The following is a 24,285-nucleotide window of genomic DNA, read 5'->3' as shown; positions in this document are numbered from 1 at the left end:
TTCCACCTGGAGTCTAATACGCCACACATTCGAGTTTTCTAGGAAGAAAGCTTCAGAAACCTGAGAAAACATGATATTTCTTTCTGTAAACATGACATTGGATGTATTTGCCGCACAGGAAGATTGTGCTTTTCTCCAAAACCACTTTCACGGTGATTTTTGGTTAAATTTCACCCGAAATCCACAACAATTTGTCCAGATACTCCTGGATGAAAACAAAACTATCTGGTATGTTGTGGCTATCTCAATCCCAGATCTTGCTACAGCCTCTGTGTTTGTTTGTGTTTTCTGGACATTCTCTATGGACTTTACGGTTTTGAATGCATTTTAGCATGTAAGTTTATTTTTTCAGCTGGCAAACGCTAATTGGTTCCACCTGGAGTCTAATACGCCACACATTCGAGTTTTCTAGGAAGAAAGCTTCAGAAACCTGAGAAAACATGATATTTCTTTCTGTAAACTTGACATTGGATGCATTTGCCACACAGGAAGATTGTGCTTTTCTACAAAACCACTTTCACGGTGATTTTTCGTTAAATTTCACCGGGATACTACAACAATTTGTCCAGATACTCTGGAAGAAAACAAAACTATCTGGTGTGTTGTGGCTATCTCAATCCCAGATCTTGCTACAGCCTCTGTGTTTGTTTGTGTTTTCTGGACATTCTCTATGGACTTTACGGTTTTGAATGCATTTTAGCATGTAAGTTTTTGTTTGCAGCTGGCAAACGCTAATTGGTTCCACCTGGAGTCTAATACGCCACACATTCGAGTTTTCTAGGAAGAAAGCTTCAGAAACCTGAGAAAACATGATATTTCTTTCTGTAAACATGACATTGGATGCATTTGCCGAACAGGAAGATTGTGCTTTTCTCCAAAACCACTTTCACGGTGATTTTTGGTTAAATTTCACCCGAAATCCACAACAATTTGTCCAGATACTCCTGGATGAAAACAAAACTATCTGGTATGTTGTGGCTATCTCAATCCCAGATCTTGCTACAGCCTCTGTGTTTGTTTGTGTTTTCTGGACATTCTCTATGGACTTTACGGTTTTGAATGCATTTTAGCATGTAAGTTTTTGTTTTCAGCTGGCAAACGCTAATTGGTTCCACCTGGAGTCTAATACGCCACACATTCGAGTTTTCTAGGAAGAAAGCTTCAGAAACCTGAGAAAACATGATATTTCTTTCTGTAAACATGACATTGGATGCATTTGCCGAACAGGAAGATTGTGCTTTTCTCCAAAACCACTTTCACCGTGATTTTTGGTTAAATTTCACCGGGATACTACAACATTTTGTCCAGATACTCTGGATGAAAACAAAACTATCTGGTGTGTGGTGGCTATCTCAATCCCAGATCTTGCTACAGCCTCTGTGTTTGTTTGTGTTTTCTGGACATTCTCTATGGACTTTACGGTTTTGAATGCATTTCAGCATGTAAGTTTTTGTTTGCAGCTGGCAAACGCGAATTGGTTCCACCTGGAGTCTAATACGCCACACATTCGAGTTTTCTAGGAAGAAAGCTTCAGAAACCTGAGAAAACATGATATTTCTTTCTGTAAACATGACATTGGATGCATTTGCCAAACGGGAAGATTGTGCTTTTCTCCAAAACCACTTTCACGGTGATTTTTGGTTAAATTTCACCCGAAATCCACAGCAATTGTCCAGATACTCCTGGATGAAAACAAAACTATCTGGTGTGTTGTGGCTATCTCAATCCCAGATCTTGCTACAGCCTCTGTGTGTGTTTGTGTTTTCTGGACATTCTCTATGGACTTTACGGTTTTGAATGCATTTTAGCATGTAAGATTTTGTTTTCAGCTGGCAAACGCAAATTGGTTCCACCTGGAGTCTAATACGCCACACATTCGAGTTTTCTAGGAAGAAAGCTTCAGAAACCTGAGAAAACATGATATTTCTTTCTGTAAACATGACATTGGATGCATTTGCCGAACAGGAAGATTGTGCTTTTCTCCAAAACCACTTTCACCGTGATTTTTGGTTAAATTTCACCCGAAATCCACAACAATTGTCCAGATACTCCTGGATGAAAACAAAACTATCTGGTGTGTTGTGACTATCTCAATCCCAGATCTTGCTACAGCCTCTGTGTTTGTTTGTGTTTTCTGGACATTCTCTATGGACTTTACGGTTTTGAATGCATTTTAGCATGTAAGTTTTTGTTTTCAGCTGGCAAACGCTAATTGGTTCCACCTGGAGTCTAATACGCCACACATTCGAGTTTTCTAGGAAGAACGCTTCAGAAACCTGAGAAAACATGATATTTCTTTCTGTAAACATGACATTGGATGTATTTGCCGAACAGGAAGATTGTGCTTTTCTCCAAAACCACTTTCACGGTGATTTTTGGTTAAATTTCACCCGAAATCCACAACAATTTGTCCAGATACTCCTGGATGAAAACAAAACTATCTGGTATGTTGTGGCTATCTCAATCCCAGATCTTGCTACAGCCTCTGTGTTTGTTTGTGTTTTCTGGACATTCTCTATGGACTTTACGGTTTTGAATGCATTTTAGCATGTAAGTTTTTGTTTGCAGCTGGCAAACGCTAATTGGTTCCACCTGGAGTCTAATACGCCACACATTCGAGTTTTCTAGGAAGAAAGCTTCAGAAACCAGAGAAAACATGATATTTCTTTCTGTAAACATGACTTTGGATGCATTTGCCGCACAGGAAGATTGTGCTTTTCTCCAAAACCACTTTCACCGTGATTTTTGGTTAAATTTCACCGGGATACTACAACATTTTGTCCAGATACTCTGGATGAAAACAAAACTATCTGGTGTGTTGTGGCTATCTCAATCCCAGATCTTGCTACAGCCTCTGTGTTTGTTTGTGTTTTCTGGACATTCTCTATGGACTTTACGGTTTTGAATGCATTTCAGCATGTACGTTTTTGTTTGCAGCTGGCAAACGCTAATTGGTTCCACCTGGAGTGTAATACGCCACACATTCGAGTTTTCTAGGAAGAAAGCTTCAGAAACCTGAGAAAACATGATATTTCTTTCTGTAAACATGACATTGGATGCATTTGCCAAACGGGAAGATTGTGCTTTTCTCCAAAACCACTTTCACGGTGATTTTTGGTTAAATTTCACCCGAAATCCACAGCAATTGTCCAGATACTCCTGGATGAAAACGAAACTATCTGGTGTGTTGTGGCTATCTCAATCCCAGATCTTGCTACAGCCTCTGTGTTTGTTTGTGTTTTCTGGACATTCTCTATGGACTTTACGGTTTTGCATGCATTTCAGCATGTATGTTTTTGTTTGCAGCTGGCAAACGCTAATTGGTTCCACCTGGAGTCTAATACGCCACACATTCGAGTTTTCTAGGAAGAAAGCTTCAGAAACCTGAGAAAACATGATATTTCTTTCTGTAAACATGACATTGGATGCATTTGCCGCACAGGAAGATTGTGCTTTTCTCCAAAACCACTTTCACGGTGATTTTTGGTTAAATTTCACCCGAAATCCACAACAATTGTCCAGATACTCCTGGATGAAAACAAAACTATCTGGTGTGTTGTGGCTATCTCAATCCCAGATCTTGCTACAGCCTCTGTGTTTGTTTGTGTTTTCTGGACATTCTCTATGGACTTTACGGTTTTGAATGCATTTTAGCATGTAAGTTTTTGTTTTCAGCTGTCAAACGCTAATTGGTTCCACCTGTGTCGGGGACCACGCAGCATGTGACCTCTTAGTTGAGAGACAGGGCTGGACAGGCCAGACCTGACAGTACTGATAACGCAATCTTGTGTGACCTTGTGCCTTAAGGCCTTGTAACCTTTCCCCTACTTGCATTAGCATTGCAGCTACAAGATAAGCCCCCCTCCTTCCCCCTCCCGATACCCTGCCTCGATGGTATATAAGTGTGTGGTTGAAAAATAAAGTCGCAGCTTGATCGGCACCTGTCTTGCTGCCATCCTTGTGTCTCCTGTCCCTTTCATTTCTTTTTCTAGGTGCTCGGCCCCAGTTGCTGTCCCGCGGGACGGGACAACTGGCGCCCAACGTGGGGCTCGAGTGCGGCCCTTGGGGTTCGAGTGCCTGTAAGATTGGAGGAACGCCGCCTTCCAGGAGGAAAACTTGGATCCAAGTGATTGTGCGACCGGCTCGGAACTGCCCACCCGAGATCATTAGCATCGGTCGACGCTGCGGAGTGAAGACGGCGCAAGGTAAGTGACAGCCATGGGACAGGCATTATCGTCACGGGAAATGTTCATTTCGGGTCTCAGGGAGGCCCTCAAGACACGAGGAGTTCGGGTTAAAAATAAGGATCTAAAGGCATTTTTTGAGTGTGCAGAAAGCTCAGAACTCAGAAGGTAATGCCCAGGCAGATGCTGCTACAAGGCTTACCTTCCCCACAACTGTGGGATCAGTGCAGGAAGCTCAGAACTCAGAAGGTAATGCCCAGACAGATGCTGCTACAAGGCTTACCTTCCCCACAACTGTGGGATCAGTGCAGGAAGCTCAGAACTCAGAAGGTAATGCCCAGACAGATGCTGCTACAAGGCTTACCTTCCCCACAACTGTGGGATCAGTGCAGAAAGCTCAGAACTCAGAAGGTAATGCCCAGACAGATGCTGCTACAAGGCTTACCTTCCCCATAATTGTGGGATCAGTACAGGAAGCTCAAAACTTGCATAGGTTGCATCACTTAAGTGCTCAATCTCTCCGTTTGTTTTGTAAAATTTCACGAGAACAGGCTCGTGAAATAGTCAAAAAATGCCCCTCATGTGTTACAAGCCAACCTGTACCGCATTTGGGAGTCAATCCGCGTGGTCTTCTCCCTAATCAACTGTGGCAAATGGATGTCACACACTTCCCAAAATTTGGCAAACTAAAGTATCTCCATGTCTCTATAGACACCTATAGTGGCTTTGTCTTTGCCTCCCCCCACACAGGAGAAGCTGCTAAGGATGTTATCTCGCACCTTATCACAGCTCTTTCTGTACTGGGAAAACCTGTTAAGATTAAGACAGACAATGGTCCTGCTTATGTCAGCACTAAGTTTAAACAATTTTGTGAGGCGCTCCATATTAACCACATTACAGGAATTCCCTACAATCCACAGGAATGAAACGACCTGGCTGGACGCTACTGGGACTCATTACAGGACTCCTTATTATTGCTGGAATTGTTGCCATTGTTGCTATTTGAGTATCTTATCTTCTCTCTATTCTCTCCTCCCCTGCTACATTTCCTGAGGGCTCACTGATTAACCCCTCCAAAGGGCCCTAATACAATGGCCCTCAGCCTTGCTCTCCTGATGATGGCAATCTACACCATCCATTGGGCTCCACCAGTCTTTGCAGGGCTTGACAACCCTCAGGGCATTCAAAAATACCTTCAACAGCATCACCCTTGTACCTGCTCAGGGGGCATAATAGATCCACAGGACTAGGAATCGCGGTCCACAAATATAGAGAATTGTCCCAACAACTTATTAATGATGTGCAGACCCTATCCACCACCATTCAGGACCTTCAAGATCAAATTGATTCCCTAGCGGAAGTGGTTCTACAAAATCGTAGAGGCTTAGACTTGCTTACTGCTGAACGGGGAGGTATTTGCTTGGCTTTACAGGAAAAATGCTGTTTTTATGCTAACAAGTCCGGCATTGTTCGTGATAAAATCAAGACACTTCAAGAAGATCTGGAGCGTCGTCGACGTGCCATGGCTGAAAATCCCTTTTGGACTGGATGGAATGGACTGCTTCCCTATTTGCTACCGCTTTTAGGCCCCATTGTTGGGTTGCTTGTTGTGCTATCTATAGGTCCTTGTCTCCTCAATAGGCTGATGACCTTTATCAGACAACAAGTAGATAATTTAGCAGCCAGACCAATTCAAATACATTACCAAAGTCTGGCCATGGAAGATCCCATGGAAAACGTTATCTCTCTCTCTGGCCGGTGAAGTCTGGCCAGTGAGGTCACAGTCCCTCCAACAACTGACTCTCCCCTTCGGTCTGCTGCTGCCCCAGTCGGGAGCCCAGGAAGGGCCCCAGGCCTATCAATAAAATGAGCAGTAAGCCAATGACGGGCACCTTCCCGGAACCTCACCCACCTAAGACAGGAGTCCTTGGGGACTGGCAAGGATATCCAATGACGGGTAAGAGGTGATGGAGCCCCGGGTCGATTCCTAAGACAGGCACTGCTCGCTCATCATGCTTGGCCTAACCGGTAGCCATTTCTGTTTAATTGATAAGAAAGGGGGATATGTCGGGGACCACGCAGCATGTGACCTCTTAGTTGAGAGACAGGGCTGGACAGGCCAGACCTGATAGTACTGATAACGCAATCTTGTGTGACCTTGTGCCTTAAGGCCTTGTAACCTTTCCCCTACTTGCATTAGCATTGCAGCTACAAGATAAGACCCCCTCCTTCCCCCTCCCGATACCCTGCCTCGATGATATATAAGTGTGTGGTTGAAAAATAAAGTCGCAGCTTGATCGGCACCTGTCTTGCTGCCATCCTTGTGTCTCCTGTCCCTTTCATTTCTCCTTCTAGGTGCTCGGCCCCAGTTGCTGTCCCGCGGGAAGGGACACACCTGGAGTCTAATATTCACACATTCGAGTTTTCTAGGAAGAAAGCTTCAGAAACCTGAGAAAACATGATATTTCTTTCTGTAAACATGACATTGGATGCATTTGCCGCACAGGAAGATTGTGCTTTTCTCCAAAACCACTTTCACGGTGATTTTTCATTAAATTTCACCGGGATACTACAACATTTTGTCCAGATACTCTGGATGAAAACAAAACTATCTGGTGTGTTGTGGCTATCTCAATCCCAGATCTTGCTACAGCCTCTGTGTGTGTTTGTGTTTTCTGGACATTCTCTATGGACTTTACGGTTTTGAATGCATTTTAGCATGTACGTTTTTGTTTGCAGCTGGCAAACGCTAATTGGTTCCACCTGGAGTCTAATACGCTACACATTCGAGTTTTCTAGGAAGAAAGCTTCAGAAACCTGAGAAAACATGATATTTCTTTCTGCAAACATGACATTGGATGCATTTGACGAACAGGAAGATTGTGCTTTTCTCCAAAACACTTTCACCGTGATTTTTAGTTAAATTTCACCCGAAATCCACAACAATTTGTTCAGATACTCTGGATGAAAACAAAACTATCTGGTGTGTTGTGGCTATCTCAATCCCAGATCTTGCTACAGCCTCTGTGTTTGTTTGTGTTTTCTGGACATTCTCTATGGACTTTACGGTTTTGAATGCGTTTTAGCATGTAAGTTTTTGTTTCCAGCTGGCAAACGCTAATTGGTTCCACTTGGAGTCTAATACGCCTCACATTCGAGTTTTCTAGGAAGAAAGCTTCAGAAACCTGAGAAAACATGATATTTCTTTCTGTAAACATGACATTGGATGCATTTGCCGCACAGGAAGATTGTGCTTTTCTCCAAAACCACTTTCACCGTGATTTTTAGTTAAATTTCACCCGAAATCCACAACAATTTGTCCAGATACTCCTGGATGAAAACAAAACTATCTGGTGTGTTGTGGCTATCTCAATCCCAGATCTTGCTACAGCCTCTGTGTGTGTTTGTGTTTTCTGGACATTCTCTATGGACTTTACGGTTTTGAATGCATTTTAGCATGTAAGTTTTGTTTGCAGCTGGCAAACGCTAATTGGTTCCACCTGGAGTCTAATACGCCACACATTCGAGTTTTCTAGGAAGAAAGCTTCAGAAACCTGAGAAAACATGATATTTCTTTCTGTAAACATGACATTGGATGCATTTGCCGAACAGGAAGATTGTGCTTTTCTCCAAAACCACTTTCACGGTGATTTTTCATTAAATTTCACCGGGATACTACAACATTTTGTCCAGATACTCTGGATGAAAACAAAACTATCTGGTGTGTTGTGGCTATCTCAATCCCAGATCTTGCTACAGCCTCTGTGTTTGTTTGTGTTTTCTGGACATTCTCTATGGACTTTACGGTTTTGAATGCATTTTAGCATGTAAGTTTTGTTTGCAGCTGGCAAACGCTAATTGGTTCCACCTGGAGTCTAATATCCACACATTCGAGTTTTCTAGGAAGAAAGCTTCAGAAACCTGAGAAAACATGATATTTCTTTCTGTAAACATGACATTGGATGCATTTGCCGAACAGGAAGATTGTGCTTTTCTCCAAAACCACTTTCACGGTGATTTTTCATTAAATTTCACCGGGATACTACAACATTTTGTCCAGATACTCTGGATGAAAACAAAACTATCTGGTGTGTTGTGGCTATCTCAATCCCAGATCTTGCTACAGCCTCTGTGTTTGTTTGTGTTTTCTGGACATTCTCTATGGACTTTATGGTTTTGAATGCATTTTAGCATGTAAGTTTATTTTTTCAGCTGGCAAACGCTAATTGGTTCCACCTGGAGTCTAATAAGCCACACATTCGTGTTTCCTAGGAAGAAAGCTTCAGAAACCTGAGAAAACATGATATTTCTTTCTGTAAACATGACATTGGATGCATTTGCCGCACAGGAAGATTGTGCTTTTCTCCAAAACCACTTTCACGGTGATTTTTAGTTAAATTTCACCCGAAATCCACAACAATTTGTCCAGATACTCTGGATGAAAACAAAACTATCTGGTGTGTTGTGGCTATCTCAATCCCAGATCTTGCTACAGCCTCTGTGTGTGTTTGTGTTTTCTGGACATTCTCTATGGACTTTACGGTTTTGAATGCATTTTAGCATGTAAGTTTTGTTTGCAGCTGGCAAACGCTAATTGGTTCCACCTGGAGTCTAATATCCACACATTCGAGTTTTCTAGGAAGAAAGCTTCAGAAACCTGAGAAAACATGATATTTCTTTCTGTAAACATGACATTGGATGCATTTGCCGAACAGGAAGATTGTGCTTTTCTCCAAAACCACTTTCACGGTGATTTTTCATTAAATTTCACCGGGATACTACAACATTTTGTCCAGATACTCTGGATGAAAACAAAACTATCTGGTGTGTTGTGGCTATCTCAATCCCAGATCTTGCTACAGCCTCTGTGTTTGTTTGTGTTTTCTGGACATTCTCTATGGACTTTATGGTTTTGAATGCATTTTAGCGTGTAAGTTTTTGTTTGCAGCTGGCAAACGCTAATTGGTTCCACCTGGAGTCTAATACGCCACACATTCGAGTTTTCTAGGAAGAAAGCTTCAGAAACCTGAGAAAACATGATATTTCTTTCTGCAAACATGACATTGGATGCATTTGCCGAACACGAAGATTGTGCTTTTCTCCAAAACACTTTCACCGTGATTTTTAGTTAAATTTCACCCGAAATCCACAACAATTTGTTCAGATACTCTGGATGAAAACAAAACTATCTGGTGTGTTGTGGCTATCTCAATCCCAGATCTTGCTACAGCCTCTGTGTTTGTTTGTGTTTTCTGGACATTCTCTATGGACTTTACGGTTTTGAATGCATTTTAGCATGTAAGTTTTTGTTTGCAGCTGGCAAACGCTAATTGGTTCCACTTGGAGTCTAATACGCCTCACATTCGAGTTTTCTAGGAAGAAAGCTTCAGAAACCTGAGAAAACATGATATTTCTTTCTGTAAACATGACATTGGATGCATTTGCCGCACAGGAAGATTGTGCTTTTCTCCAAAACACTTTCAGCGTGATTTTTAGTTAAATTTCACCCGAAATCCACAACAATTTGTCCAGATACTCTGGATGAAAACAAAACTATCTGGTGTGTTGTGGCTATCTCAATCCCAGATCTTGCTACAGCCTCTGTGTGTGTTTGTGTTTTCTGGACATTCTCTATGGACTTTACGGTTTTGAATGCGTTTTAGCATGTAAGTTTTTGTTTTCAGCTGGCAAACGCTAATTGGTTCCACCTGGAGTGTAATACGCCACACATTCGAGTTTTCTAGGAAGAAAGCTTCAGAAACCTGAGAAAACATGATATTTCTTTCTGCAAACATGACATTGGATGCATTTGACGAACAGGAAGATTGTGCTTTTCTCCAAAACACTTTCACCGTGATTTTTAGTTAAATTTCACCCGAAATCCACAACAATTTGTTCAGATACTCTGGATGAAAACAAAACTATCTGGTGTGTTGTGGCTATCTCAATCCCAGATCTTGCTACAGCCTCTGTGTTTGTTTGTGTTTTCTGGACATTCTCTATGGACTTTACGGTTTTGAATGCGTTTTAGCATGTAAGTTTTTGTTTCCAGCTGGCAAACGCTAATTGGTTCCACTTGGAGTCTAATACGCCTCACATTCGAGTTTTCTAGGAAGAAAGCTTCAGAAACCTGAGAAAACATGATATTTCTTTCTGTAAACATGACATTGGATGCATTTGCCGCACAGGAAGATTGTGCTTTTCTCCAAAACCACTTTCACGGTGATTTTTAGTTAAATTTCACCCGAAATCCACAACAATTTGTCCAGATACTCTGGATGAAAACAAAACTATCTGGTGTGTTGTGGCTATCTCAATCCCAGATCTTGCTACAGCCTCTGTGTGTGTTTGTGTTTTCTGGACATTCTCTATGGACTTTACGGTTTTGAATGCATTTTAGCATGTAAGTTTTGTTTGCAGCTGGCAAACGCTAATTGGTTCCACCTGGAGTCTAATATCCACACATTCGAGTTTTCTAGGAAGAAAGCTTCAGAAACCTGAGAAAACATGATATTTCTTTCTGTAAACATGACATTGGATGCATTTGCCGAACAGGAAGATTGTGCTTTTCTCCAAAACCACTTTCACGGTGATTTTTCATTAAATTTCACCGGGATACTACAACATTTTGTCCAGATACTCTGGATGAAAACAAAACTATCTGGTGTGTTGTGGCTATCTCAATCCCAGATCTTGCTACAGCCTCTGTGTTTGTTTGTGTTTTCTGGACATTCTCTATGGACTTTACGGTTTTGAATGCATTTTAGCGTGTAAGTTTTTGTTTGCAGCTGGCAAACGCTAATTGGTTCCACCTGGAGTCTAATACGCCACACATTCGAGTTTTCTAGGAAGAAAGCTTCAGAAACCTGAGAAAACATGATATTTCTTTCTGCAAACATGACATTGGATGCATTTGCCGAACACGAAGATTGTGCTTTTCTCCAAAACACTTTCACCGTGATTTTTAGTTAAATTTCACCCGAAATCCACAACAATTTGTTCAGATACTCTGGATGAAAACAAAACTATCTGGTGTGTTGTGGCTATCTCAATCCCAGATCTTGCTACAGCCTCTGTGTTTGTTTGTGTTTTCTGGACATTCTCTATGGACTTTACGGTTTTGAATGCATTTTAGCATGTAAGTTTTTGTTTGCAGCTGGCAAACGCTAATTGGTTCCACTTGGAGTCTAATACGCCTCACATTCGAGTTTTCTAGGAAGAAAGCTTCAGAAACCTGAGAAAACATGATATTTCTTTCTGTAAACATGACATTGGATGCATTTGCCGCACAGGAAGATTGTGCTTTTCTCCAAAACACTTTCAGCGTGATTTTTAGTTAAATATCACCCGAAATCCAAAACAATTTGTCCAGATACTCTGGATGAAAACAAAACTATCTGGTGTGTTGTGGCTATCTCAATCCCAGATCTTGCTACAGCCTCTGTGTGTGTTTGTGTTTTCTGGACATTCTCTATGGACTTTACGGTTTTGAATGCGTTTTAGCATGTAAGTTTTTGTTTTCAGCTGGCAAACGCTAATTGGTTCCACCTGGAGTGTAATACGCCACACATTCGAGTTTTCTAGGAAGAAAGCTTCAGAAACCTGAGAAAACATGATATTTCTTTCTGTAAACATGACATTGGATGCATTTGCCGAACAGGAAGATTGTGCTTTTCTCCAAAACCACTTTCACGGTGATTTTTGGTTAAATTTCACCCGAAATGCACAACAATTTGTTCAGATACTCTGGATGAAGACAAAACTATCTGGTGTGTTGTGGCTATCTCAATCCCAGATTTTGCTACAGCCTCTGTGTGTGTTTGTGTTTTCTGGACATTCTCTATGGACTTTACGGTTTTGAATGCGTTTTAGCATGTAAGTTTTTGTTTGCAGCTGGCAAACGCTAATTGGTTCCACTTGGAGTCTAATACGCCTCACATTCGAGTTTTCTAGGAAGAAAGCTTCAGAAACCTGAGAAAACATGATATTTCTTTCTGTAAACATGACATTGGATGCATTTGCCGCACAGGAAGATTGTGCTTTTCTCCAAAACCACTTTCACCGTGATTTTTAGTTAAATTTCACCCGAAATCCACAACAATTTGTCCAGATACTCCTGGATGAAAACAAAACTATCTGGTGTGTTGTGGCTATCTCAATCCCAGATCTTGCTACAGCCTCTGTGTGTGTTTGTGTTTTCTGGACATTCTCTATGGACTTTACGGTTTTGAATGCATTTTAGCATGTAAGTTTTGTTTGCAGCTGGCAAACGCTAATTGGTTCCACCTGGAGTCTAATATCCACACATTCGAGTTTTCTAGGAAGAAAGCTTCAGAAACCTGAGAAAACATGATATTTCTTTCTGTAAACATGACATTGGATGCATTTGCCGCACAGGAAGATTGTGCTTTTCTCCAAAACCACTTTCACGGTGATTTTTCATTACATTTCACCGGGATACTACAACATTTTGTCCAGATACTCTGGATGAAAACATAACTATCTGGTGTGTTGTGGCTATCTCAATCCCAGATCTTGCTACAGCCTCTGTGTTTGTTTGTGTTTTCTGGACATTCTCTATGGACTTTATGGTTTTGAATGCATTTTAGCATGTAAGTTTATTTTTTCAGCTGGCAAACGCTAATTGGTTCCACCTGGAGTCTAATAAGCCACACATTCGTGTTTCCTAGGAAGAAAGCTTCAGAAACCTGAGAAAACATGATATTTCTTTCTGTAAACATGACATTGGATGCATTTGCCGCACAGGAAGATTGTGCTTTTCTCCAAAACCACTTTCACGGTGATTTTTAGTTAAATTTCACCCGAAATCCACAACAATTTGTCCAGATACTCTGGATGAAAACAAAACTATCTGGTGTGTTGTGGCTATCTCAATCCCAGATCTTGCTACAGCCTCTGTGTGTGTTTGTGTTTTCTGGACATTCTCTATGGACTTTACGGTTTTGAATGCATTTTAGCATGTAAGTTTTGTTTGCAGCTGGCAAACGCTAATTGGTTCCACCTGGAGTCTAATATCCACACATTCGAGTTTTCTAGGAAGAAAGCTTCAGAAACCTGAGAAAACATGATATTTCTTTCTGTAAACATGACATTGGATGCATTTGCCGAACAGGAAGATTGTGCTTTTCTCCAAAACCACTTTCACGGTGATTTTTCATTAAATTTCACCGGGATACTACAACATTTTGTCCAGATACTCTGGATGAAAACAAAACTATCTGGTGTGTTGTGGCTATCTCAATCCCAGATCTTGCTACAGCCTCTGTGTTTGTTTGTGTTTTCTGGACATTCTCTATGGACTTTACGGTTTTGAATGCATTTTAGCGTGTAAGTTTTTGTTTGCAGCTGGCAAACGCTAATTGGTTCCACCTGGAGTCTAATACGCCACACATTCGAGTTTTCTAGGAAGAAAGCTTCAGAAACCTGAGAAAACATGATATTTCTTTCTGCAAACATGACATTGGATGCATTTGCCGAACACGAAGATTGTGCTTTTCTCCAAAACACTTTCACCGTGATTTTTAGTTAAATTTCACCCGAAATCCACAACAATTTGTTCAGATACTCTGGATGAAAACAAAACTATCTGGTGTGTTGTGGCTATCTCAATCCCAGATCTTGCTACAGCCTCTGTGTTTGTTTGTGTTTTCTGGACATTCTCTATGGACTTTACGGTTTTGAATGCATTTTAGCATGTAAGTTTTTGTTTGCAGCTGGCAAACGCTAATTGGTTCCACTTGGAGTCTAATACGCCTCACATTCGAGTTTTCTAGGAAGAAAGCTTCAGAAACCTGAGAAAACATGATATTTCTTTCTGTAAACATGACATTGGATGCATTTGCCGCACAGGAAGATTGTGCTTTTCTCCAAAACACTTTCAGCGTGATTTTTAGTTAAATATCACCCGAAATCCACAACAATTTGTCCAGATACTCTGGATGAAAACAAAACTATCTGGTGTGTTGTGGCTATCTCAATCCCAGATCTTGCTACAGCCTCTGTGTGTGTTTGTGTTTTCTGGACATTCTCTATGGACTTTACGGTTTTGAATGCGTTTTAGCATGTAAGTTTTTGTTTTCAGCTGGCAAACGCTAATTGGTTCCACCTGGAGTGTAATACGCCACACATTCGAGTTTTCTAGGAAGAAAGCTTCAGAAACCTGAGAAAACATGATATTTCTTTCTGTAAACATGACATTGGATGCATTTGCCGAACAGGAAGATTGTGCTTTTCTCCAAAACCACTTTCACGGTGATTTTTGGTTAAATTTCACCCGAAATGCACAACAATTTGTTCAGATACTCTGGATGAAGACAAAACTATCTGGTGTGTTGTGGCTATCTCAATCCCAGATTTTGCTACAGCCTCTGTGTGTGTTTGTGTTTTCTGGACATTCTCTATGGACTTTACGGTTTTGAATGCGTTTTAGCATGTAAGTTTTTGTTTGCAGCTGGCAAACGCTAATTGGTTCCACTTGGAGTCTAATACGCCTCACATTCGAGTTTTCTAGGAAGAAAGCTTCAGAAACCTGAGAAAACATGATATTTCTTTCTGTAAACATGACATTGGATGCATTTGCCGCACAGGAAGATTGTGCTTTTCTCCAAAACCACTTTCACCGTGATTTTTAGTTAAATTTCACCCGAAATCCACAACAATTTGTCCAGATACTCCTGGATGAAAACAAAACTATCTGGTGTGTTGTGGCTATCTCAATCCCAGATCTTGCTACAGCCTCTGTGTGTGTTTGTGTTTTCTGGACATTCTCTATGGACTTTACGGTTTTGAATGCATTTTAGCATGTAAGTTTTGTTTGCAGCTGGCAAACGCTAATTGGTTCCACCTGGAGTCTAATATCCACACATTCGAGTTTTCTAGGAAGAAAGCTTCAGAAACCTGAGAAAACATGATATTTCTTTCTGTAAACATGACATTGGATGCATTTGCCGCACAGGAAGATTGTGCTTTTCTCCAAAACCACTTTCACGGTGATTTTTCATTACATTTCACCGGGATACTACAACATTTTGTCCAGATACTCTGGATGAAAACATAACTATCTGGTGTGTTGTGGCTATCTCAATCCCAGATCTTGCTACAGCCTCTGTGTTTGTTTGTGTTTTCTGGACATTCTCTATGGACTTTATGGTTTTGAATGCATTTTAGCATGTAAGTTTATTTTTTCAGCTGGCAAACGCTAATTGGTTCCACCTGGAGTCTAATAAGCCACACATTCGTGTTTCCTAGGAAGAAAGCTTCAGAAACCTGAGAAAACATGATATTTCTTTCTGTAAACATGACATTGGATGCATTTGCCGCACAGGAAGATTGTGCTTTTCTCCAAAACCACTTTCACGGTGATTTTTAGTTAAATTTCACCCGAAATCCACAACAATTTGTCCAGATACTCTGGATGAAAACAAAACTATCTGGTGTGTTGTGGCTATCTCAATCCCAGATCTTGCTACAGCCTCTGTGTGTGTTTGTGTTTTCTGGACATTCTCTATGGACTTTACGGTTTTGAATGCATTTTAGCATGTAAGTTTTGTTTGCAGCTGGCAAACGCTAATTGGTTCCACCTGGAGTCTAATATCCACACATTCGAGTTTTCTAGGAAGAAAGCTTCAGAAACCTGAGAAAACATGATATTTCTTTCTGTAAACATGACATTGGATGCATTTGCCGCACAGGAAGATTGTGCTTTTCTCCAAAACCACTTTCACGGTGATTTTTCATTAAATTTCACCGGGATACTACAACATTTTGTCCAGATACTCTGGATGAAAACAAAACTATCTGGTGTGTTGTGGCTATCTCAATCCCAGATCTTGCTACAGCCTCTGTGTTTGTTTGTGTTTTCTGGACATTCTCTATGGACTTTACGGTTTTGAATGCATTTTAGCGTGTAAGTTTTTGTTTGCAGCTGGCAAACGCTAATTGGTTCCACCTGGAGTCTAATACGCCACACATTCGAGTTTTCTAGGAAGAAAGCTTCAGAAACCTGAGAAAACATGATATTTCTTTCTGCAAACATGACATTGGATGCATTTGCCGAACACGAAGATTGTGCTTTTCTCCAAAACACTTTCACCGTGATTTTTAGTTAAATTTCACCCGAAATCCACAACAATTTGTTCAGATACTCTGGATGAAAACAAAACTATCTGGTGTGTTGTGGCTATCTCAATCCCAGATCTTGCTACAGCCTCTGTGTTTGTTTGTGTTTTCTGGACATTCTCTATGGACTTTACGGTTTTGAATGCATTTTAGCATGTAAGTTTTTGTTTTCAGCTGGCAAACGCTAATTGGTTCCACTTGGAGTCTAATACGCCTCACATTCGAGTTTTCTAGGAAGAAAGCTTCAGAAACCTGAGAAAACATGATATTTCTTTCTGTAAACATGACATTGGATGCATTTGCCGCACAGGAAGATTGTGCTTTTCTCCAAAACACTTTCAGCGTGATGTTTAGTTAAATTTCACCCGAAATCCACAACAATTTGTCCAGATACTCTGGATGAAAACAAAACTATCTGGTGTGTTGTGGCTATCTCAATCCCAGATCTTGCTACAGCCTCTGTGTGTGTTTGTGTTTTCTGGACATTCTCTATGGACTTTACGGTTTTGAATGCGTTTTAGCATGTAAGTTTTTGTTTTCAGCTGGCAAACGCTAATTGGTTCCACCTGGAGTCTAATACGCCACACATTCGAGTTTTCTAGGAAGAAAGCTTCAGAAACCTGAGAAAACATGATATTTCTTTCTGTAAACATGACATTGGATGCATTTGCCGAACAGGAAGATTGTGCTTTTCTCCAAAACCACTTTCACGGTGATTTTTGGTTAAATTTCACCCGAAATGCACAACAATTTGTTCAGATACTCTGGATGAAGACAAAACTATCTGGTGTGTTGTGGCTATCTCAATCCCAGATTTTGCTACAGCCTCTGTGTGTGTTTGTGTTTTCTGGACATTCTCTATGGACTTTACGGTTTTGAATGCGTTTTAGCATGTAAGTTTTTGTTTGCAGCTGGCAAACGCTAATTGGTTCCACTTGGAGTCTAATACGCCTCACATTCGAGTTTTCTAGGAAGAAAGCTTCAGAAACCTGAGAAAACATGATATTTCTTTCTGTAAACATGACATTGGATGCATTTGCCGCACAGGAAGATTGTGCTTTTCTCCAAAACCACTTTCACCGTGATTTTTAGTTAAATTTCACCCGAAATCCACAACAATTTGTCCAGATACTCCTGGATGAAAACAAAACTATCTGGTGTGTTGTGGCTATCTCAATCCCAGATCTTGCTACAGCCTCTGTGTGTGTTTGTGTTTTCTGGACATTCTCTATGGACTTTACGGTTTTGAATGCATTTTAGCATGTAAGTTTTGTTTGCAGCTGGCAAACGCTAATTGGTTCCACCTGGAGTCTAATATCCACACATTCGAGTTTTCTAGGAAGAAAGCTTCAGAAACCTGAGAAAACATGATATTTCTTTCTGTAAACATGACATTGGATGCATTTGCCGCACAGGAAGATTGTGCTTTTCTCCAAAACCACTTTCACGGTGATTTTTCATTACATTTCACCGGGATACTACAACATTTTGTCCAGATACTCTGGATGAAAACATAACTATCTGGTGGGTTGTGGCTATCTCAATCACAGATCTTGCTACAGCCTCTGTGTTTGTTTGTGTTTTCTGGACATTCTCTATGGACTTTATGGTTTTGAATGCATTTTAGCATGTAAGTTTATTTTTTCAGCTGGCAAACGCTAATTGGTTCCACCTGGAGTCTAATAAGCCACACATTCGTGTTTCCTAGGAAGAAAGCTTCAGAAACCTGAGAAAACATGATATTTCTTTCTGTAAACATGACATTGGATGCATTTGCCGCACAGGAAGATTGTGCTTTTCTCCAAAACCACTTTCACGGTGATTTTTAGTTAAATTTCACCCGAAATCCACAACAATTTGTCCAGATACTCTGGATGAAAACAAAACTATCTGGTGTGTTGTGGCTATCTCAATCCCAGATCTTGCTACAGCCTCTGTGTGTGTTTGTGTTTTCTGGACATTCTCTATGGACTTTACGGTTTTGAATGCATTTTAGCATGTAAGTTTTGTTTGCAGCTGGCAAACGCTAATTGGTTCCACCTGGAGTCTAATATCCACACATTCGAGTTTTCTAGGAAGAAAGCTTCAGAAACCTGAGAAAACATGATATTTCTTTCTGTAAACATGACATTGGATGCATTTGCCGCACAGGAAGATTGTGCTTTTCTCCAAAACCACTTTCACGGTGATTTTTCATTAAATTTCACCGGGATACTACAACATTTTGTCCAGATACTCTGGATGAAAACAAAACTATCTGGTGTGTTGTGGCTATCTCAATCCCAGATCTTGCTACAGCCTCTGTGTTTGTTTGTGTTTTCTGGACATTCTCTATGGACTTTACGGTTTTGAATGCATTTTAGCGTGTAAGTTTTTGTTTGCAGCTGGCAAACGCTAATTGGTTCCACCTGGAGTCTAATACGCCACACATTCGAGTTTTCTAGGAAGAAAGCTTCAGAAACCTGAGAAAACATGATATTTCTTTCTGCAAACATGACATTGGATGCATTTGCCGAACACGAAGATTGTGCTTTTCTCCAAAACACTTTCACCGTGATTTTTAGTTAAATTTCACCCGAAATCCACAACAATTTGTTCAGATACTCTGGATGAAAACAAAACTATCTGGTGTGTTGTGGCTATCTCAATCCCAGATCTTGCTACAGCCTCTGTGTTTGTTTGTGTTTTCTGGACATTCTCTATGGACTTTACGGTTTTGAATGCATTTTAGCATGTAAGTTTTTGTTTTCAGCTGGCAAACGCTAATTGGTTCCACTTGGAGTCTAATACGCCTCACATTCGAGTTTTCTAGGAAGAAAGCTTCAGAAACCTGAGAAAACATGATATTTCTTTCTGTAAACATGACATTGGATGCATTTGCCGCACAGGAAGATTGTGCTTTTCTCCAAAACACTTTCAGCGTGATGTTTAGTTAAATTTCACCCGAAATCCACAACAATTTGTCCAGATACTCTGGATGAAAACAAAACTATCTGGTGTGTTGTGGCTATCTCAATCCCAGATCTTGCTACAGCCTCTGTGTGTGTTTGTGTTTTCTGGACATTCTCTATGGACTTTACGGTTTTGAATGCGTTTTAGCATGTAAGTTTTTGTTTTCAGCTGGCAAACGCTAATTGGTTCCACCTGGAGTCTAATACGCCACACATTCGAGTTTTCTAGGAAGAAAGCTTCAGAAACCTGAGAAAACATGATATTTCTTTCTGTAAACATGACATTGGATGCATTTGCCGAACAGGAAGATTGTGCTTTTCTCCAAAACCACTTTCACGGTGATTTTTGGTTAAATTTCACCCGAAATGCACAACAATTTGTTCAGATACTCTGGATGAAGACAAAACTATCTGGTGTGTTGTGGCTATCTCAATCCCAGATTTTGCTACAGCCTCTGTGTGTGTTTGTGTTTTCTGGACATTCTCTATGGACTTTACGGTTTTGAATGCATTTTAGCATGTAAGTTTTTGTTTGCAGCTGGCAAACGCTAATTGGTTCCACCTGGAGTCTAATACGCCACACATTCGAGTTTTCTAGGAAGAAAGCTTCAGAAACCTGAGAAAACATGATATTTCTTTCTGTAAACATGACATTGGATGCATTTGCCGAACACGAAGATTGTGCTTTTCTCCAAAACCACTTTCACCGTGATTTTTGGTTAAATTTCACCCGCAATCCACAACAATTTGTCCAGATACTCCTGGAAGAAAACAAAACTATCTGGTGTGTTGTGGCTATCTCAATCCCAGATCTTGCTACAGTCTCTGTGTTTGTTTGTGTTTTCTGGACATTCTCTATGGACTTTACGGTTTTGAATGCATTTTAGCATGTAAGTTTATTTTTTCAGCTGGCAAACGCTAATTGGTTCCACCTGGAGTATAATACGCCACACATTCGAGTTTTCTAGGAAGAAAGCTTCAGAAACCTGAGAAAACATGATATTTCTTTCTGTAAACATGACATTGGATGCATTTGCCGAACAGGAAGATTGTGCTTTTCTCCAAAACACTTTCACGGTGATTTTTAGTTAAATTTCACCCGAAATCCACAACAATTTGTCCAGATACTCTGGATGAAAACAAAACTATCTGGTGTGTTGTGGCTGTCTCAATCCCAGATCTTGCTACAGCCTCTGTGTGTCTTTGTGTTTTCTGGACATTCTCTATGGACTTAACGGTTTTGAATGCATTTCAGCATGTAAGTTTTTGTTTTCAGCTGGCAAACGCTAATTGGTTCCACCTGGAGTCTAATACGCCACACATTCGAGTTTTCTAGGAAGAAAGCTTCAGAAACCTGAGAAAACATGATATTTCTTTCTGTAAACATGACATTGGATGCATTTGCCGCACAGGAAGATTGTGCTTTTCTCCAAAACACTTTCAGCGTGATTTTTAGTTAAATTTCACCCGAAATCCACAACAATTGTCCAGATACTCCTGGATGAAAACAAAACTATCTGGTGTGTTGTGGCTATCTCAATCCCAGATCTTGCTACAGCCTCTGTGTTTGTTTGTGTTTTCTGGACATTCTCTATGGACTTTACGGTTTTGAATGCATTGTAGCATGTACGTTTTTGTTTTCAGCTGGCAAACGCTAATTGGTTCCACCTGGAGTCTAATACGCCACACATTCGAGTTTTCTAGGAAGAAAGCTTCAGAAACCTGAGAAAACATGATATTTCTTTCTGTAAACATGACATTGGATGCATTTGCCGAACAGGAAGATTGTGCTTTTCTCCAAAACCACTTTCACCGTGATTTTTAGTTAAATTTCAACCGAAATCCACAACAATTTGTCCAGATACTCTGGATGAAGAGAAAACTATCTGGTGTGTTGTGGCTATCTCAATCCCAGATCTTGCTACAGCCTCTGTGTGTGTTTGTGTTTTCTGGACATTCTCTATGGACTTGACGGTTTTGAATGCATTTTAGCATGTACGTTTTTGTTTTCAGCTGGCAAACGCTAATTGGTTCCACCTGGAGTCTAATACGCCACACATTCGAGTTTTCTAGGAAGAAAGCTTCAGAAACCTGAGAAAACATGATATTTCTTTCTGTAAACATGACATTGGATTCATTTGCCGAACAGGAAGATTGTGCTTTTCTCCAAAACCACGTTCACGGTGATTTTTGGTTAAATTTCACCCGAAATCCACAACAATTTGTCCAGATACTCTGGATGAAAACAAAACTATCTGGTGTGTTGTGGCTATCTCAATCCCAGATCTTGCTACAGCCTCTGTGTTTGTTTGTGTTTTCTGGACATTCTCTATGGACTTTACGGTTTTGAATGCATTTTAGCATGTACGTATTTGTTTTCAGCTGGCAAACGCTAATTGGTTCCACCTGGAGTGTAATACGCCACACATTCGAGTTTTCTAGGAAGAAAGCTTCAGAAACCTGAGAAAACATGATATTTCTTTCTGTAAACATGACATTGGATGCATTTGCCGAACACGAAGATTTTGCTTTTCTCCAAAACACTTTCACCGTGATTTTTAGTTAAATTTCACCCGAAATCCACAACAATTTGTCCAGATACTCTGGATGAAAACAAAACTATCTGGTGTGTTGTGGCTATCTCAATCCCAGATCTTGCTACAGCCTCTGTGTGTGTTTGTGTTTTCTGGACATTCTCTATGGACTTTACGGTTTTGAATGCATTTTAGCATGTAAGTTTTTGTTTTCAGCTGGCAAACGCTAATTGGTTCCAGCTGGAGTCAAATACGCCACACATTCGAAATTTGTGGGAAGAAAGCTTCAGAAACCTGAGAAAACATGATATTTCTTTCTGTAAACATGACATTGGATGCATTTGCCGAACAGGAAGATTGTGCTTTTCTCCAAAACCACTTTCACCGTGATTTTTAGTTAAATTTCACCCGAAATCAACAACAATTTGTCCAGATACTCTGGATGAAGACAAAACTATCTGGTGGGTTGTGGCTATCTCAATCCCAGATCTTGCTACAGCCTCTGTGTGTGTTTGTGTTTTCTGGACATTCTCTATGGACTTTACGGTTTTGAATGCATTTTAGCATGTACGTTTTTGTTTTCAGCTGGCAAACGCTAATTGGTTCCACCTGGAGTGTAATACGCCACACATTCGAGTTTTCTAGGAAGAAAGCTTCAGAAACCTGAGAAAACATGATATTTCTTTCTGTAAACATGACATTGGCTGCATTTTCCGAACAGGAAGATTGTGCTTTTCTCCAAAACACTTTCACCGTGATGTTTGGTTAAATTTCACCCGAAATCCACAACAATTTGTCCAGATACTCTGGATGAAAACAACACTATCTGGTGTGTTGTGGCTATCTCAATCCCAGATCTTGCTACAACCTCTGTGTGTGTTTGTGTTTTCTGGACATTCTCTATGGACTTTATGGTTTTGAATGCATTTTAGCATGTAAGTTTTTGTTTTCTGCTGGCAAACGCTAATTGGTTCCACCTGGAGTCTAATTCGCCACACATTCGAGTTTTCTAGGAAGAAAGCTTCAGAAACCTGAGAAAACATGATATTTCTTTCTGTAAACATGACATTGGATGCATTTGCCGAACAGGAAGATTGTGCTTTATTCCAAAACCACTTTCACCGTGATTTTTAGTTAAATTTCACCCGAAATCCACAACAATTTGTCCAGATAATCCTGGATGAAAACAAAACTATCTGGTTATTTGTAGCTATCTCAATCCCAGATCTTGCTACAGCCTCTGTGTGTGTTTGTGTTTTCTGGACATTCTCTATGGACTTTACGGTTTTGAATGCATTTTAGCATGTAAGTTTTTGTTTTCAGCTGGCAAACGCTAATTGGTTCCAGCTGGAGTCAAATACGCCACACATTCGAAATTTGTGGGAAGAAAGCTTCAGAAACCTGAGAAAACATGATATTTCTTTCTGTAAACATGACATTGGATGCATTTGCCGAACAGGAAGATTGTGCTTTTCTCCAAAACACTTTCACCGTGATGTTTGGTTAAATTTCACCCGAAATCCACAACAATTTGTCCAGATACTCTGGATGAAAACAACACTATCTGGTGTGTTGTGGCTATCTCAATCCCAGATCTTGCTACAGCCTCTGTGTGTGTTTGTGTTTTCTGGACATTCTCTATGGACTTTACGGTTTTGAATGCATTTTAGCATGTAAGTTTTTGTTTTCAGCTGGCAAACGCTAATTGGTTCCACCTGGAGTCTAATACGCCACACATTCGAGTTTTCTAGGAAGAAAGCTTAAGAAACCTGAGAAAACATGATATTTCTTTCTGTAAACATGACATTGGATGCATTTGCCGAACAGGAAGATTGTGCTTTTCTCCAAAACCACTTTCACCGTGATTTTTAGTTAAATTTCACCCGAAATCCACAACAATTTGTCCAGATAATCCTGGATGAAAACAAAACTATCTGGTTATTTGTAGCTATCTCAATCCCAGATCTTGCTACAGCCTCTGTGTTTGTTTGTGTTTTCTGGACATTCTCTATGGACTTTACGGTTTTGAATGCATTTTAGCATGTAAGTTTTTGTTTTCAGCTGGCAAACGCTAATTGGTTCCACCTGGAGTCTTATACTCCACACATTCGTGTTTTCTAGGAAGAAAGCTTCAGAAACCTGAGAAAACATGATATTTCTTTCTGTAAACATGACATTGGATGCATTTGCCAAACAGGAAGATTGTGCTTTTCTCCAAAACCACTTTCACCGTGATTTTTGGTTAAATTTCACCCGAAATCCACAACAATTTGTCCAGATACTCTGGATGAAGACAAAACTATCTGGTGTGTTGTGGCTATCTGAATCCCAGATCTTGCTACAGCCTCTGTGTTTGTTTGTGTTTTCTGGACATTCTCTATGGACTTTATGGTTTTGAATGCATTTTAGCATGTAAGTTTATTGTTTCAGCTGGCAAACGCTAATTGGTTCCACCTGGAATCTAATACGCTACACATT

General features: G+C 40.4%; 1 long non-coding RNA gene across 1 annotated transcript; it reads left to right on the top strand.

Annotated features, from left to right (window-relative positions):
* Positions 1-3,709: 3,709 nt before the first annotated feature.
* LOC127485511 (uncharacterized) lies at positions 3,710-6,504 on the top strand. The gene is made up of 2 exons (XR_011386120.1): positions 3,710-4,205; positions 5,105-6,504. It is a non-coding gene; the product is annotated as an uncharacterized lncRNA (long non-coding RNA).
* The last annotated feature ends 17,781 nt before the right edge of the window (positions 6,505-24,285 follow it).

Source organism: Oryctolagus cuniculus, unplaced genomic scaffold (genome assembly GCF_964237555.1).
Source record: "Oryctolagus cuniculus unplaced genomic scaffold, mOryCun1.1 SCAFFOLD_82, whole genome shotgun sequence".
Lineage (NCBI taxonomy): Eukaryota > Metazoa > Chordata > Mammalia > Lagomorpha > Leporidae > Oryctolagus > Oryctolagus cuniculus.
The sequence above is the reverse complement of the archived record's forward strand: the minus strand, read 5'-3'. Positions and strand labels throughout refer to the sequence as shown.